The sequence below is a fragment of the Nomascus leucogenys genome, chromosome X, assembly GCF_006542625.1.
Source record: "Nomascus leucogenys isolate Asia chromosome X, Asia_NLE_v1, whole genome shotgun sequence".
In the NCBI taxonomy this organism is placed as follows: domain Eukaryota; kingdom Metazoa; phylum Chordata; class Mammalia; order Primates; family Hylobatidae; genus Nomascus; species Nomascus leucogenys.
In genome coordinates this window covers 12476658-12489879 of record NC_044406.1, presented here as the reverse complement: position 1 = coordinate 12489879, position 13222 = coordinate 12476658, and positions in this window count along the sequence as shown.

The following is a 13222-nucleotide window of genomic DNA, read 5'->3' as shown; positions in this document are numbered from 1 at the left end:
TGTCAGGGGGCTTTTCCCTACAAATCAAGAAATTTCTTCAGGGGCCACCAACTGGGTGTCCTATAATTAATTTCTGACACTATCTATCTGGAGGTAGCGTCAGATCCCACAAGTTAAAGGCCCATTCCCACAGGATTGCCCCCAACTTCAGATGCCAATCACAAGAAGTAGGTTGTCACCTATACTTCTGACCAAACAGCTATCAATTAGGGCTCCCACGACCTCCTCTTTGGGTTCAATTAATTTCCTAGGAAGGCTCACAGAACTCAGGCTCACGCTTCTTGAGTTTACCTGCTTACTAAAGGATAGTACAAAAGATACAGATGAACAGTGAAGAGATGCATTGGGCAAGGTATGTGGAAAGGGGTGCAGAGCTTCTATGTCTCTCTGAGCACACAGCCCTTCAGGAACCTCCACATGTTCAGCAATCCAGAGGCTCTCCAAACCCAGTTCTTCTGGGGTTTTTATGAAGGCTTCATTACATAGTCATGATTGACTAAATCATTGGCCATTAGTGACCAACTCAACCATCAGCCCATCTCCCTTCCCTGGAGGTTAGGGAGTGGGCCTGAAAATTCCAACCTTCTAATCATGTGGTTGGTTCCCCTGGCAGCTGGCCCCATCCCGAAGCGGTCCAAGAGCCCACCAAGAGTTGCCTCATTAGAACAAAAGACTCCCATCACCCAGGAAATTCCAAAGTATTTAGGAGCTCTATGTCAGGAACCAGGGTCAAAGACCAAATATTACAACAAAAGACTTTCCTAGTGCCTCTATCTACAAGAGTTTCAGGGGGTCTATGTCAGAGACCAAATATATATATTTTTTATTATCTCACAATATCACACAACGAGGGCAGGCAGACCACTTACAGGCCTATTGCAGAAAAGATGTTCAACCTTACTGGTAACCAGAGAACCACTAATTACAATAAGAGTGATATTCCATACCCTTCAGATAGGCAAATGTCTAAAAAGAATAAAAATGCTGGCCAGTCACGGTGGCTCATATCTGTAATCCCAGCACTTTGGGAGGCCAAGGCAGGTGGATTGCTTGAGGCCAGGAGTTCGAAACCAGCCTGGCCAATATGGTGAAACCCCGTCTCTGCTAAAAATACAAGAAAAAATTAGCCAGGCATGGTGCCGTGCACCTGTAGTCTCAGCTACTTGGGAGGCTGAAGCAGGAGAATCACTTGAACCCAGGAGGCAGAGGTTGCATTGATCTGAGGCCATGCCAGCCTGGGCAACAGAGTGAGACACTGTCTCACAAAAGAAAAAAAAAGAATAAAAATGCCAAGTGTGGCAAGGATGTAGAGAGATGGGAACTCACATTGCTATGGGAGTATAGGTTGGTCCACCCTACTGAAGGGCACAGTGGCATTTTTTTGCAAAGTTAAAACAGGCACATATGACCCAGCAATCCTACTCTCAGGTATATGCCCAAGAGACACTCTTCCATGCGGGCACAAGGAGGTGCACAAGAGAGTGGGCACTGCCACATAATAATAGCAAACAATTGGAAACAAATTAAGTGCCCATCTACAGGATGTGGGTAAGTAAACTGTGGAGTGTTCAATGATGGCATACTACAGGAAGAGAAATGAGCTAGACTACATGTATGAAAATGCTAGTGTCAAGGTGAAAAGGAAGTTGTGTAGGTATAGCATGATAACATTTAGCCATAACTTTAAAAAATACACACCATGCACGCATATATGTACTAAAATCTAGAAACATGCATGGAAAAGATTCACACACATACACCCCAACTTCAGAATAGTGGTTAGTTCTGAGTAGGGAGAGGTTGAGACACCACTCAAAAGGGGTTTTTCTATCTGTCTAATGTTTAATTTCTTTAGAGCAGAAAAGCAATTGTAATAACCCAGCTTTGATGGAGGCCCCTAAGTTTATCAAACTCTATTCTAACAAAGTAATTTATCTTTCACTTCATTTCTAGGGTTAAATGTTACAGGAAATGTTTATCAAACACTTAAATAGGGCTTACTATAAGCCTCATACTCTTCTAATTGCTTTACAAATGCTAATTTCTTTAGCAATCTATGACAAACCTATGAGGTAGCTATTACAGGTACAAAACCTGTTTTCCAAAACCCTTAGATCATGTATGTTTCAGAATGTAGACATTTTTGTACTTTTGAAAAGTAAAACAGCATATTCTAGAACTTGGCCCAGTGGGCTAGGGTAGCCTGCCACCAAGATAGCTAGACTATAAAATGGAAGAATATTCTAAGTATGATAAACACAGACCATAAATATCCTCAATTCCATCCAGGTCAGGTTTTGTCATCAAATCATTAAGGTCAAGTCAGGTTGTGCTGCCAAACAAATTTTAAAACAAGAAAAACCCTTCCAGTTTTCAGAGCTTTGGGAATTTCAGAAATGTGTTGGAATATTATTCTCATTTTGCAGATGAGGAGACTGAAGCACAGAGAAATTAACCAACATAACCAAATTCACTTCAAGTGATGGATGTGAGCTTCAAACCCAGATATTGTGACTCCTAACTTCCCTGCCGTTAGCTGCTCCAGCATGTTGAAATCTGGTTCTAACAACCACATTCACAGGAAGTGGAAGGTACATGTCTTCAAAGCACAGGAGCTGAGCTGAATCTGGAGCTGAGCATGAGGTTAGGGTCTAGTCCCTGCTGGGCTTGAGAACGTGTGACTCTGGATAATGCATTTGCATTCTTTAACTGAATTTTAGAACTGAGGCTAAGGCAATGAGAAGAGGGGACACATTCCAGAGACACCGAAGAAATAAGCATCCCATGGCTTGGTGACTTGGGCCAGGTGATGAACCAGCCTAGGATGGCTCAGGTGTCTGTCTTGGATGGAAGTTGTAGTCACTGAGGTAAAGCGAACAATGAGAAACAGGTTTGAGAAGGACAATCCCCATTTGGGACACAGTGAATTTGAGGAGTTCAAAAAACATCCAGTGACATCCTGCCACTCACTGGCTATTTTGGTTTGGAACTCAGTAGAGAGGGCCTGCATTAAAAATACAGATGTTGGCCAGGCGTGGTGGCTCATGCCTGTAATCCCAGCACTTTGGGAGGTCGAGGTGGGTGGATCACCTGAGGTAAGGAGTTCAAGACCAGCCTGGCCAACATGGTAAAACTCTGTCTGTACTAATAATACAAAAATTAGCTGGGCATGGTGGTGCACACCTGTAATCCCAGCTACTCCCGAAGCTGAGGCAGGAGAAGCGCTTGTACCAGAGAGGCAGAGTTTGCAGTGAGTGGAGGTTGCAGTGAGCCGAGATTGCACCATTGCACTCGAGCCTGGGTGACGAGAGAAACTCCATCTCAAATAAATAAATAACTAAATAAAATAAAAATACAGATGTTTCAGCCCTCAGCCTTAGGAATGTGGAAAAAGGGACAGTATGTAAACTAAGAGGAATTGACCTGTGACAGTGGGGCCCTGAAGAACTCTATTATCTATCTATCTATCATCTATCTATCTATCTATCTATCTATCATCTATCTCTACCCATCTTATCTGTATATCTATCATCTATATTTGCAACCGAAATCTACTCAAGACTCTATGTCTAATTACCGGTCACAGGAAGTTCAGGGGGAAGACCAATATATTAAAAGACACTGAAGATGTCATCAGCCAAATCCAGAATGTGAGAAATTTCATAGGATGGAAGACCCAGTTTCTTTAACAAACTTTTTTTTTTTTTTTTTTTTTTTTTTTTTTTGCTGGAGTGCAGTGGCGTGATCTTGGCTCACTGCAACCTTCGCCTCCCGGGTTCAAGGGATTCTCCCGCCTCAACCTCCAGAGTAGAGGTGGAATTAGAGGTGCCCACCACCACGCCCAGCTAATTTTTGTATTTTTAGTACAGATGGGGTTTCACCATGTTGGCCAGGCTGGTCTCCAACTCCTGACCTCAGGTGATCCGCCCACCTCGGCCTCCCAAAGTGCTGGGATTACAGGCGTGAGCCACCAAGCCAGGCCACAAATGGACTTTTAAGAAGCACATGTTGGGGCCGGGCGTGGTGGCTCACACCTGTAATCCCAACACTCTGGGAAGCTGAGGCGGGCGGATCACGAGGTCAAGAGATGGAGACCATCCTGGCCAACATGGTGAAATCGCAAAAAATACAAAAATTAGCGGGGTGTGGTGGTGCGCGCCTGTAGTCCCAGCTACTTGGGAGGCTGAGGTGAGAGGATCACTTGAACCCAGGAGGTGGAGGTTGCAGTGAGCCCAGATTGCGCCACTGCACTCTAGCCTGGCGATAGAGTGAGACTCCGTCTCGGGGGAAAAAAAAGCGCATGTTGGAGAAAGGGTGATGGCCAGGGCGAGGAGGTGTTACGGGATATGGTGTGGAACTTGTATGAGTCCTAATTTGGACAAATTGTTTATTAAAACACTTTTAGATCATTGAAGAAATTTGAGTATGGACCGAGTGTTAGAAGATATTAAAGACTTATTAACTTTGTTAGGTATAATAATTGTTTTATGGTTATGGGTTTTTTGTGTCTTTGTTTGTTTAGTTTTTATCTGTTAAAGACACTGAACTATTTCAAGTTGAGCTGATATGATACCTGGGGTTTTCTTTAAAGTGCTCCAGTGACAGGGCATGGGAGAGGCAACAGTTGAAATCAGATCAGCAAAATGTTGAGAATTACTGAAGCCGAGTGATGGACACGTGGAGATGCAGTATGCTGTTGTCTCTAGTTTTGTTTTTGTTTGAAAATTTCATAGTAAATTTTTCAAATGAACTAGAATTTGAAGGAAAGAGGTTTACAGTACTAAATGTTACAGAGAGGTCTGATAAACTAAAGAGAGAAAAGTAGACAATCTAGAAAACATTGTCATCTGAAGGACCTTAAAGCAATTTCAGTGGATAGATGGGGAAGAAAACCAAGTTTTACATCAAAGCTAATATACTCAAAATAAAATAAAAGGATGGCGGCATGTCAAAGGGGCACAGAAGCCACTCCCGGAAGAGCTCCCAGTGGCCAAACTGGACAACCTGAGCCACAAAATAAATAATATGGTATTGGACTGTAACCCAAAGTATAACATAAAAATACTTGAGTCTATACTGATAAACGATTGACTAATAAATAAATATATGGAGAGAAGAGACAAATCTTCCTTACAGAATAATTCCAAATAATATCTATAGATACTACCCCCTCCAAGATGTGGGACTCACCCTCCATCTCCATCTTTTTTAAATTTCTTTTTTTTTTTTTTTTGGGAATTGGTGTCTCACTCTGTCACCCAGGCTGGAGTGCAGTGGTGCAGTCTCGGCTCACTGCAAGGTCCGCCTCCCAGGTTCACACCATTCTCCTGCCTCAGCCTCCCGAGTAGCTGGGACTACAGGCGCCCGCCACCACGCCTGGCTAATTTTTTGTATTTTTAGTAGAGATGGGGTTTCACCATGTTAGCCAGGATGGTCTCGATCTCCTGACCTCGTGATCCGCCCGCCTCAGCCCCCAAAGTGCTGGGATTACAGGCGTGAGCCACCACGCCCGGCCTAAATTTCTTTTTTAGAGACAGGGTCTTGCTCTGTTGCCCAGGCCTGGAGTACAGGGGTGTGATCTTGGCTCGCTGGAGTCAACCTCCTGGGCTCAACCAGTTCTCCCACCTCAACACTTCCAAGTAGCTAGGACTACAGGCATGAGCCACCATGCCCAGCTAATTTTTTTTTAAGAGATGGGGTCTCACTATATTGCCCAGGTTGATCTCAAACTCCTGCGCTCAAGTAATCCTCCTGCCTCAGCCTCTCAAAGTGCTGGGATTACACGTGTGAGCCACCATGCCTTGCTCTCCCTCCCCCATTTGAGTGTGGGCTAGACTAGTGACTCACTTCCAAAGAACAAAGTACAGAAAGGGGAAAATAACAACTTTCGGAAGAACCTGGCAGATACCATATTATCCAAGTGATCAAGGTCAACATCACCAGTGGTAAGTTCTGCTGATGTTATGGACAACCTGATATGATGAGAAGGGAGCTTTACCTCTGTGGGATTCTCAAAACCCATAACCCCAACTTAAACATGAGAAAAATATCAGATAAGCCCAAATTGAGGGGCATTTGACAAAATATCTGACCAGTATGAGTCAAAATCCTCAAGGTCACAAAAGGCAAAGAAAGACTGAGAAACTGTCACAGAGGAGACTAAGGGGACATGACAACTAAATGCAATGTGGGATCTTGGAGCAGAAAAAGGATATTAGTGGAAAATCTGGTAAAATCTAGATATAGCCGGCCGGGCGCAGTGGCTCACGCCTGTAATCCCAGCACTTTGGGAGGCCGAGGCAGGCGGATTACCTGAGGTCAGGAGTTCGAGATCAGCCTGGGCAACACGGTGAAACCCCATCTCTACTAAAAATACAAAATTAGCCAGGCGTGGTGACACATGCCTGTAATCCCAGCTACTCGGGAGGCTGAGGCAGGAGTATTGCTTGAACCTGGGAGGCAGAGGATGCAGTGAGCTGAGATCACACCATTGCACTCCAGCCTGGGCAACAAGAGTAAATCTCCGTCTCACCAGAAAAAAAAAAAAAAAAAAAACTAGATACAGCCTGTAGCTTTATTTAATAGGAATGTGCCAATGTAAATTTCTTGGTTTTGACACATGCACCATAGTTATGTATAATGTTAACAATAAGGGTAACTGAATAAGGGTGTAAAGGAACTCTGCACTGTCTGTATAACTTTTCTATTTGAAAATAATTCCAAAATAAAAAGGCTTTAAAAATAAAAACAAAAATTTAATATCAATTTTTGCAAGTTGTGTTTATATCAGTTATACTTGTTCCACTTTTCAAAGGGAGGAGATATATTTTTATCTGTCTAAAAAAAGACTTTACAAAGCCTTTTTTCTTCTTTTGAGTGCTATAGAATCTGACAGCGACACCAGAATGACAAGTCTGAAGGGAAAGTGAAGGATTCAGCCTTTACAAGGTATGTAATGTGTGTTATAGTGCTAGACAACTTACACACATTACCTGCCTTGTATTCTCCTAACCACCTTATAAAGCATAAGCCCCAATTTTCTGATGAACAAGTTGGTTCAAAGTAAGTATAAGAAGCCAAGTGCAGTGGCTCATGCCTATAATCCTAACACTTTGGGAGGTTGAGGCAAGTGGATCTCTTGAGCCCAGGAGTTTGAGACTAGCCTGGGCAACATAGTGAGGCCCCCTGTATTAGTCTATTTTCACACTGCTATAAAGACATACCCGAGACTGGGTAATTTATTTTAAAAAAAAATGTTTAATTGACTCACAGTTTCACATGGCTGGGGAGGCCTCAGGAAATTTACAATCATGGCAGAAGGCAAAGGGGAAGCAAGCACGTCTTTACCATGGTGGAGCAGGATAGAGAGAGAGAGCACGAAGGGGGAAGTGATACTTTTAAACCATCAGATCTCGTGAGAACTCATTCACTATCACAAGAACAGCAAGGAGGAAACTGCCCCCATGAGCCAATCACCTCCCACCAGGTCCCTCCCTTGACGTGGGCATTGCAATTTGAGATGAAATTCGGGTGGGGACACAAAGCCAAACCATATCACCCCCTCTGTATAAAAAAAAATTTAAAAATTAGCCAGGTGTGGTTGCATGTACCTGTAGTCCTAGCTACTTGGGGGACTGAGGTGGGAGAATCACCCAAACTTGAGAAGTCAAGCTGCAGAGAGCCGTGATTGCACCACTGCACTCCAGCCAGAATGACAGTGCAAGACTCTATCTCAAAAAAAAAAAAAAAAAAAAAAAAAGCAAAAATGGTAAGAATAAGTAACATACCTAGGGTCACATTAGCTGAAGTGTGGATTTTCCTTCATAGGGGTTAAATTTTCTCCTAATTTTAAAAATACGTCATGACTATTAATTTATTCTTGCCTCCAGGATTTTTAAGATACATCACTTCTATGTTGTTTTTTTTTTCTTTTTGAGACAGAGTCTTGCTCTGTCGCCCAGGCTGGAGTGCAGTGGCGTGATCTCAGCTCCCTGCAACCCCTGCCTCCTGGGTTCAAGCAATTCTCGTGCCTCAAGCCTCCCGAGTAGCTTGGACTACATGCATCCATCACCACACCTGGCTAATAATTTTTGTATTTTTAGTAAAGACGGGGTTTTGCCATGTTGGCCAGGCTGGTCTCGAACTCCTGACCTAAGGTGATCCGCCCGCCTCAGCCTCCCAAAGTGCTGGGATTACAGGCGTGAGCCGCTGCACCTGGCCTCTATGATTCTTTTGATCAGAAAAACTGCCCCTTGTGTAAGTTAGCTTTTGTTACATAACAACTCGTCCCCAAACTTAGTGACTTAACCATTTATTATGTGGGTTGGCAACTTAGGCTGGGCTCAGCTAGGTGGGTCTTCTGCCAGTCTCCCCTGGGCTCACTCTTGTAGCTGCTGTCAGCTGATGGGTCAGCCAGGGGCTGGTTAGTCTAGGATGGACTCATTCACATACCTGGGGTTTGGAGCTGGCTGTCTTATGGTTATCTGCTAAAGTAATAGGAGCAACTGGGCCACATGTCTCCAGCAAGCTAGCCTCGGTTTGTTCCCATGGTAGTTATAACAAGGGTCCCAAAAGCAACAAAAGAGGACAAGCCAGCCAGGCACGGTGGCTCATGCCTGTAATCCCAGCACTTTGGGAGGCCAAGGTGGGTGGATCACAAGTTCAGGAGATTGAGACCATCCTGGCCAACATGGTGAAACCCCATCTCTACTAAAAATGCAAAAATTAGTGGGCGTGGTGACGCGCACCTGTAGTCCTAGCTACTCCAGAGGCTGAGGCAGAAGAATCAATTGAACCCAGGAGATGGAGGTTGCAGTGAGCTGAGCCGAGATCTCGCCACTGCACTCCAGCCTGGCAACAGAGAGAGACTCTGTCTTAAAAAAAAAAAAAAAAAAAAAAAAAAAAAAGACAAGCCACAGCATGCAAGCATTTTATAAGCCTCTGCTTTCTTCACATTTTCTGATGTCCCATTGCCCAAAGCAGATCACATGGCCAAGCCCAGATTCGAGGGGTGGAAAAATAGGCTCCACCTCTTGATGGGAAGAGCTTTGAGTCACATTGCAAGAGGATGTGCATACAGGGATGGGAGAAATTATTGCAGCCTTTTTTGCAAGTAATCTACTGCACCCCTTTTGTGTTCCTTTTCACATGATAGCTTATAGAATTTTACTGCTTAGAGTATAGGATTAAGATTCATTTCTTTGCCAAGCTCCTATGTAACTATGGATATTGATATGGTTTGGCTGTACCCTCACCCAACTCTCATCTTGAATTCCCATGTGTTGTGGGAGGGACCCAGTGAGAGGTAATTGAATCATGGGGGCAGGTCTTTCCCATGCTGTTCTCATGATAGTGAATAAGTCTCACGAATCTGCTGCCATGTGAGACAGGCCTTTCACCTTCTGCCATGATTGCAAGGCCTCTCCAGCCACGTGGAACTGTAGGTCCATTAAATCTCTTTCTTTTGTAAATTGCTCAGTCTTGGGTATGTCTCTATCAGCATTATGAAAACGAACTAATACAGATATACAATTAGCCCTTGTCTTATGACTTTGAGAATCACAGAGTTGGAAGGAGATTTAATGACTAGTCAATTCAATATTATACTTAATAGAGGACAATGTTGTGGACACAGAGGCACAAGATCGCATCCATGTGGTAGGCCTTCAAATCCTTAAAAATAGTAAGTTCTATGATTTCTCTTTTCCAGTTTAAATATTCCAAATGTCGTAATGTCCCCATTTTATATAATGGACATACAAGACAAGCATTGCAGATTTACCAGATAGGCTGATCTTCAGACTGCTCTTCCTCATTGCCAACTAGATTTGACTGAGCTTCACATTAGCTTCAAACAGAGTGGGAAGTTAGAAAATGACAGGGTAGGCATGGATGTTGACCTACGTGGGTCTTTGAGATGGTGTGATAGGCTCCCCAGTGTGTCCACGTTCCACAATGTGGAACCTGTGAATACATTCCTTTGCATCGCTAAAGATTTTGCAGATGTGACCAAGTTAAGGAGCTTGCCATGGAGAGAGCATCCTGTATCCTCCAAGTGGGCCCAATGTCATCACAAGGGTCCTTATAAGAGGGAGATAGGTGGGTCAGAGTCAAAGAAGGAATGTGAGAAGCAGAGGTTGGAGTAATGAAAGGAAGGGGCTATATATCAAGGAATGCCAGCAGTCTCTAGAAACCAGAAAAATCAAGAAAACAGATTCTCCCCTAGAACTTCCAGAAGACATGCAGCCCTGCCAACACCTTGATTTTAGCCCAGTAAGACCCCTTTCAGATTTCTGCCCTCCAGAACTATAAAAGGACGTATTTGTGTGCTTTAAGTCACTAAGTTTGTGGTAATTTGTCACAGCAGCAACAGGAAACCAATAGAGATGGGAAATGTGTGATTGGTTAGTGATGAGTATAATAATACGAGCTTGCTGTGCACTGAACACTTTACATATGCTACCTTATTTCATCCCAGCACAACACTGGGAGTCAATTTCTCATTTCCCAGATACAGAAATGAACTTAGATTAAGTAACTTGTCCAAAGCCAGCAAGCTAGAAAGCGTCATTGAGGGGTGAAGATTGAACCCAGGTTTCAAGTCTTTCTGAGCCATTGCCTCTGTGCTATACTTTACCACCCTGAGAGGGAGTTGAGCCCCTGGCTTGGGAGATTGGGGGTAATGTTGCCATTGAGTGAGCTAACAAATTCAAGAAGAGAAAAGGAGAAGAGGAGGTTTTCCTATAATTGCAGGTGACAGAACCAGCGTGGTCCAGTGGGCACTTAAGTACATAGCTCTGGATCCAGGAGAGAAATTTGGGCCAGGGGCAGACATGGAGCAATTGTGGGTCTAACTGTAGTAATAGATTCTACAGAAATAGAGTAAACCATTTAGGGAGGCCACAAAGGTTAAAAGAAAAGAAAGCTAAGGGTAGAACTTTGAGAAAACCCAGTATATGAGGGATAAGTAGGAAAAAAAAAGTAGCTGTAAACAGAAACTGAGAAGCCTCAAAAACATTATGCTCTAAGAAAGAAGTCAGACACAAAAGGCCACATACTGCATGATTCCATGTATATAAAATGATGTCCAGGCCTGGTGCGGTGGCTCACACCTGTAATCCCAGCACTTTGGGAGGCCGAGTCTGGCAGATCACTTGAGGTCAGCAGTTTGAGACGAGCCAGGCCAACATGGTGAAACACCATCTCTACTAAAAATACAAAAATTAGCTGGGCATGGTGGCAGGGACCTGTAATACCAGCTACTCAGGAGGCTGAGTCAGGAGAATCGCTTGAACCTGGGAGGCGGAAGTTGTAGTGAGCCAAGATCGCGCCACTATACTCCAGCCTGGGTGACAGAGTGAGACTCCATCTCAAAAAATAAATAATGTCCAGAATAGGCAAATCCATAGAGACAGAAAGCAGATTACTAGTTGCCAGGGGCTGGGAGTTGGGTGGAAATGGGGAATGACTGCTTGTGGGTAGTTTCCTTTTGGGGTGATAAAAATGTTTTGGAACTAGATAGAGGTGGCAGTTACACAACATGGTGAATGTACTAGATGCCACTGAACTGTTGACTTTCAAATGGTTACTTTTATGTTATGTGAATTTCTGTGGAAAGAAAAGTAATACGAAGAAGAAAGACTAAGAAGCTCTGTGGTCTGGGGCTGGTAGGAAAACCTGAAGAGTAATGTGCAGTGTGATGATCAATATTGAGTGTCAACGTGATTGGATTGAAGGATGCAAAGTATTGTTCCTGGGTGTGTCTGTGAGGGTGTTGCCAAAGGAGACTGACATTTGAGTCAGTGGGCCAGGAGAGGCAGACCCACCCTCAATCTAGGTGAGCACCATCTAATCAGCTGCCAGCACAGCTAGGATAAAAGCAGGCAAAGGAACATGGAAGGACTAGACTGGCTGAGTCTTCCTGCCTTCATCTTTCTCCCAAGCTGGATGCTTCCTGCCCTCAAACAGCAGACTCCAAGTTATTCAGCTTTTGGACTTTTGGGCTCACACCAATGGTTTGCCAGGGGCTCTTGGGCCTTTGGCCACAGGCTGAAGGCTGCACTGTTGGCTTCCCTACTTTTGAGGTTTTGGGACTCTGACTGATCCACCACTGGCTTCCTTGTTCCTCAGCTTGCAGACAGCCTGTTGTGGGACTTCACCTTGTGATTGTGTGAGTCAATTCTTCGTAATAAACTCCCTTTCATATAGACACCTATTCTATTAGTCCTGTCCCTCTAGAGAACCCTGACTAATACATGCAGAAATCATGTGGTTTGTAATATTTCTTAATTTTTATTTTCTGGTCAAAGAACAGTTGTTCTATAGAATGGTATTCATATATGCTGACCACAAATACTCCATGGGACACAGTTTGAGGAACAGTTTTTCATGGAATGAGGCCTCATTTTAACAGAGTACAATATAAGGGTCACATTTGGCCACAAGTGCAATAGCAGCCACCCATGAGGTTTCAATAAAATATGAATTCTCTCTGATGCTACTGGAACCATTCTTTCACCACAAACATATTTTAAGCATCCATCCACCATTTTCTGGGTCACTGCAAAGATATAAAAGAGATCAGAAATGGATATTACACCAAACATTATGTAGTAAGAAATTTTTAAAGTAACAAAGGTGAGTAACAAATGTGACAAAGGTAGTAGACTTTGGTTAGTGAGGACAGTGCAGCTCAGATGCAGCAGGAACTGAGGGGAGGAGAAGCTCAGGGGCCAATGCGTGCGGGAGTTGAGTCTGGGCTCAGCTTCCCGGAATGAATAGAGTTGGCAACATGGAGATGGCACAAACAAGCACTCCAGGAAGAGAGAACAGTGCAAGGCAGAAAGTACGGCTGTGTGTGGGAAACAGAACGGAGATCCGTCTGCCAGCTTGCGAGGTTCTGAGACCTGGCTGCATGTTAGAATCACTTGGATCCCACCCTAGACCAATTAAAGCAGAATCGCTGGTCATGGGGGCCCAGCCATTGCTGGTTTTGGTTTTGTTTTTTAAAGTTCCCCTGGTGATTCTTGTACAGCCAGAGTTGCACCCACTAGGCTAAGTTGGCTGTTCTCAACTATGGTGTGGGGACCTACTGATGTTCAATTTGAGGTATGATAGGCACTACTTCTCAAACTTTAGTATGTGTTAGAATATCCTGGGGAGCGGCCGGACGCAGTGGCTCACGCTTGTAATCCCAGCACCTTGGGAGGCCGAGGCAGGCGAA